Genomic DNA, 5432 nt, shown 5'->3' with positions numbered 1-5432 from the left:
TACAAGGGTCCTAGAAGGCTCATTCTGATCGCACCCTGGTCTCAGTTCATATGAACGGACAGGCCAGAGCTGGCAGTGCCTGCCAAATGTGCCATGTCAAGTGGTCATGTGATGTCAGACAACCCTTCCAGCTAACAGTTTTCGGCCATGCAAGCAAAACAACTACCACATGTCACAGAAATGCCCGAGATACTTCGCTCGCTACTACGACGCCGGCAACCTCGATGCTCGATTTTTGGCATCGGAAACAAGCTTTAGAAAATGTAAAAGTGTATCACTGCTAGGCAGAGTCCTTAACATGGACACAAGTGGCCTCGTCGATAGTCCATGCTCGCTGGGAATACTACGCTTGAATTCTAGCGAAGTGACACTCAATCACCGCTACGGGAGGGCACGGTTTGGGATAAGGTCAGAATTCTGCGGCATTGCCACGCGATGCCATGCAGTCAGCACTAGTTAAATCTATTTCGTCTGCGTAGTGAGTGCAGTACTAAAGCAAAAGAGTTTCAGTGCACATTTTCTCCCTCATTATGATAACGCTATTTTTCTCTACGTGGCTTTCAACGTAAGACATCGTGTGATCCCTTCCGGAAGTACAGCCAGTCAATGAAGCGCACCTGTCTCTATACACACGTCTTGCTTCGACGGCAGAACACCGTCTTCACACCGCGTGACCGCGTGGCTCCGTGCCCAAGTGTGTCAGAGCTAAGCCGAGGAAGACCTACTCTGCCAACGTTGAGGTTCGAACTGGTGATGATGATGATGCCCTCAGTCGTAATGGCACATACCCACCGCGGGAGCTTGTTATTGCTCTCTTCGCGCTGCGTCGCCTATAGTACAAACTTCTTACTTGTCCGGCGCCGGGCCGTGGCTTGCGAACAGAGCGCGGGGCGATCTCGTGAGCGCGCGGCTTCGTGCCCAAGTGCGTCGCCCTCGAAGCGGAACAAAATAAAGTGAAACGGCCCTTAACTTCTGCTATGTATCTGAAACTTTCCATGTTTCCTACATATTCGATTATCAGAGGTGCGCAGCTATATGTCTACCACATGCGTATACGTCTCGTTTACACAACAGCAAACCAGGTAGTTAGGGATAACGTTCGAAAGGAAGTTGCCCGCACCGAAGCAATATTCACGGACGCTGTAGGCCTGGTCTCTCCGGGCACCGACAAACGACATCTTACATTGAGCTGGAACTTCGCTGATCAGGAAGGTCGAATTCCCGGGTGGAGGTCGTCCATTACACCGCGGTCGGCTGATGCCCGCCACTATCCCAAACTGGAGAAGCTCGAGCATTTAACTTTTGGTAGTTGGGGTATAGGCGTACGCGCCAACCCCTGCACTGAAATCAAAAGAAAGACCGAGTTTCACGCAGAGTGATGGCTGTAATGATCTTGGTCCTGTCTCCACACGCCTCCAGAGCAATTCTGTGTGGATGGCCTTATTGTCCTGCGGCTGCACGTACGCAAAGGACTGTGGCGGCGGTGGGCGGGCGATAACTTGTGCAAACGTGGGAGGCATCTGTTCTTGCACAGGTAGGGGCGGCACGACAACAGGGGGGCTGTAACTCAATGGTGGGAGGGTCGGCATGAGGTATGACGGGCGCTGGCTGGCCAAAACTGAGAAGGGCATCGGCAACCTCCTGCGTGATGGTGTGTCGGATAAAAGGGGTAAGCAGCTGGGCTGTAGACGACGGGCGCGGGGCAGACAAAATCCCAAGCTGTCTAGAGACCTCATCTCGAACAAAGTCTTTTATGTGAGTTAAAAGGTCGCTGCTCACATCCAGGCCAGAGATGGCCGCAGCAGGTGCGTGAGGGCGACGAGTGCAGAGGCGTTGCTTGAGCAGCTCGTCGAAACTTTGGCAAAGACTATATACTGAGACCACTGTGGTGGGGCTCTTTGCCCACAGCATGTGAAATGCATCGACATCAATGCCCTTCATTATGTGTTTTATCTTTTTAGCCTCATCCATAGATGGGTCGACAAGCTTGCACAAATCGACGACGTCTTCAATGTAACTAGTGAAGGTTTCCCCTTCATGCTAAACTCGTACGCGCAGTGATTCTTCAGCGCGTAGTTTCCGCACTGTGGGACGACCGAAAACGTCCGTGAACTTCGCCTTGAAGTTGGCCCAAGTTGGCATGTCGGCCTCATGATTTCGGTACCATAGGTTAGCAACGTCACTAAGGTAGAAAATGACGTTGTTGATCTTCATGCGGTCATCGCAGTTGTTATGACGACTCACTCGTACGAGGCCAGCCAATCTTCAACGTCCTGGTCGCCCTGCCCGCTGAAAACTGCGGGGTCTCGCTGCCGAATGGCACCGGAGCATGCAATGGACTGCGAAGGGGCTGCCACTGGCTGTTGACCTACCTCGTTTGTCGCCATGGGTATCGTACGGCTGCGGAGCTCCACGGCGATCGTGTAAGAGTCTCACCCCGCACCTCCACCAAATGAAGAGGGGTTTATTAGGGGTTATTCGGAGGCCTGGAGACGGCGACCGGTGACACACGACGATCGTAGAGTAAGGCACAATCTCGTCCGAAAAAGACAGTCTGAGCTTCTAGTGCGCGCGCCAGCTGATCGGCCAGGAACTCAGCCGTCTTCGTCGTCGTTTGCGTGGGCGCTGAATCATCTTCTTCCTTACAATATATATATATATATATATATATATATATATATATATATATATATATATATATATATATATATATATTGTAACGGTACGCAGTGAAAGAGACGATGACGAAGTGCTGGGCTAGTGGAGAAAGACGACGCTGCAGCTACGTTTGGTTCTCCTGTGAGTGTGTCCCTGACGGTGAACTGTTGCGGCTACGACGTACCATCGCCTCCTAACATCTCGACGTGCCTCGTAACATCTTGGTGGAGGTACGACGGTCGACTCCGTCCTCGAGGTATGCCGGCGGTTTGAGCACTCTAAACATCGTCGTATTGCTCCCCGCTTCGACCGCTTGCCAAACACAGTTGCTACGTCTTCGTGCGAAGATCTGCCAACACTGCAGCAGCCGTCCCATGAGCCAAACTTGACCAGGATCGTTCGCAGAGAGCTGGAGGCAATGGCCCCCGTCGCATTCACACCTCAGCCGGCGGATGCTACTATAGCACTGATCCAAGCTGTCGTTCGCCAAGAATTCGCGAACGTGGGCCTTAATGCGAGCGTAAGCCTCAGCTCTGGTCAGCCGTCCGCACAGCCTTCTGTCCAGCCCACCCGGTGGTAGCTGCTGCGGCTCCGACTGCGCCCTTCCCGACGCGATACCCCGAATCTACCCGACGCTACCGCAACCCAGAAGAATGGCGGACCTTGGACAACCGACCCATCTGCTTCAACTGCTCACGTGCCGGCCACATTTCTTGCCATTGCCGCAGCCGTTGGGTTCCGCCACCTCGACCTCGCTACTATCATGATCGCACCACACCCAACCTCTCTCCGTGATACGCCCTCTCGTGACTTTAACCCGCCATCCCCGCGCATGTCCAGCCGATTGCCGTCTCCCCAGACCCGCCGTTCCCGCTCGCCCCCACCTCACCGTTCCTCGTCCCCTCACTTCTCTGGCCCGCTCCCGGAAAACTTATCAATGCAGCTCCCGCAGGTGAAACTGCGTTGACGACCCGGCCCGAAAATCCTCTGCTGGCCCTCGCTCACCGCCGCAATCTTCTAGATATCTGTGTAGATGGTGTGCCTGTTACCGCCCTCATTGACACTGGTGCCCAAATTTCCGTCCTCAGCTCTTCGTTTCGCCGCCGACTCAAAAAAGTTGTCACACCCGCCTCTTCATCAGCCGTTCGTGTCGCCGATGGAGGCGTCGCTGCCGTCATGGGACTTTGCACTGCGCGCGTGAGCACTGGTCGAACTACCCCTGTGCGCTTCACTGTAATTGACCGCTGCCCTCACGATGTGATCCTCGGCATCGACTTTTTAACGGCGCACTCTGCCCTGATTGATTGTTCAAGTGGCCTCCTTCGCTTAGACCTGCCTTTCTGCTCCGACCGCACAGATATCAAGCCACGCTTCTGCTCCGTCGAGTTTGTTCGCCTACCGCCCGAAGCTGCCATGTATGTTCATTTGGCCCCGTTTCCTGGTATTCCTGATGATACATACGTCACTTGTCCAATCACCGATGTTGTTCTCCACCGTAACGTCATACTCCCTCGCACTTTCTTGACCGTCACGGATAACAGAACCTATCTTCCCGTCCTTAACTTTAGCCGCTCTGTCCAAGTTTTGCCCCATGGCATTACACTCGCTGACTTGCTTCCGTTGGCTGACTGCGAAGTTTCTGCCCTCAAGCCTGTACCTCTGTCTGAACCCCCCGTATCACCTTCTCGTTCGACCCTTTTTACTCCCATGATAGCACCGGATTTGACACCTCAGCAAGCCAGTGCTCTCTCCGACCTTTTGTTTTCGTACAGCGACATTTTTGATTTTGGCGACCGACCTTTGACCCAGACATCTGTCGTTACCCATCGCATCAATACTGGTGATGCCAGCCCTATTCACAAAAGGCCTTATCGAGTCTCTCTTGCTGAGCGCCACGTGATACAGAAGGAGGTCGACAAGATGTTGACAAATAATATTATTGAGCCTTCCTGCAGTCCCTGGGCGTCTCCTGTCGCTTTAGACAAAAAGAAAGATCAAACTTGGAGATTCTGTGTAGATTACCGCCACCTCAATCAGATCACTAAAAAGGACGTTTATTCGATCCAAAGAATTGACGACGCCCTCGACTGCTTGCATGGTGCCAGCTATTTTTCCTCGATCGACATGCGTTCCGGCTACTGGCAAATAGCTGTCGACGAACGGGATCGAGAGAAAACCGCATTTGTCACCCCTGACGGACTATAGCAATTCAAGGTCATGCCATTTGGCCTCTGTAACGCTCCTGCGACCTTCGAGCGCATGATGGACTCGCTTCTCCGTGGCTTCAAGTGGACAACGTGCTTATGCTACGTAGATGACGTTGTCGTTTTCTCTCCCACGTTCACAAGTCCCCTTGAACGGCTTTGTACGATACTGGCAGTCTTTCGCCACGCCGGTCTTCAACTCAACGCAAAAAAAAATGCAGTTTCGGCCGCCGCCAGACCAAATTCCTGGGACATTTGGTTGACGAAAATGGTGTGCAGCCCGACCCTGATAAAGTTCGTGCAGTCCGCGAGTTCCCTACACCACGTAATACAAGTGATGTGCGAAGTTTTCTCGGGCTCTGCTCCTACTTCCGTCGCTTCATTCGGAACTTCGCTGACCTAGCACGTCCCCTTACCTCCCTTTTGCAGAAAAACGTGAATTTCTCGTGGAGCCGTGAACAAGCTCAGGCCTTCACAACGCTCATTTCGGCGCTCACAGCTCCTCCTGTACTGGCGCACTTCGACCCGTCCGCCCACAGAACTTCGCACCGACGCTAGCGGACATGGTAT

At 53.2% G+C, this 5432-nt stretch overlaps 1 non-coding gene across 1 annotated transcript; it reads left to right on the top strand.

Annotated features, from left to right (window-relative positions):
- The first annotated feature begins 1175 nt into the window (after window positions 1–1175).
- On the top strand, window positions 1176–1339 carry LOC146205637 (U1 spliceosomal RNA). Its single transcript, XR_014704627.1, has one exon. It is a non-coding gene; the product is annotated as a U1 spliceosomal RNA (small nuclear RNA).
- The last annotated feature ends 4093 nt before the right edge of the window (window positions 1340–5432 follow it).

This window comes from Amblyomma maculatum, chromosome 1 (assembly GCF_055883805.1).
Source record: "Amblyomma maculatum isolate TAMU_Amacu chromosome 1, ASM5588380v1, whole genome shotgun sequence".
In the NCBI taxonomy this organism is placed as follows: domain Eukaryota; kingdom Metazoa; phylum Arthropoda; class Arachnida; order Ixodida; family Ixodidae; genus Amblyomma; species Amblyomma maculatum.
This window is presented reverse-complemented; position numbering and strand designations above follow the sequence as displayed.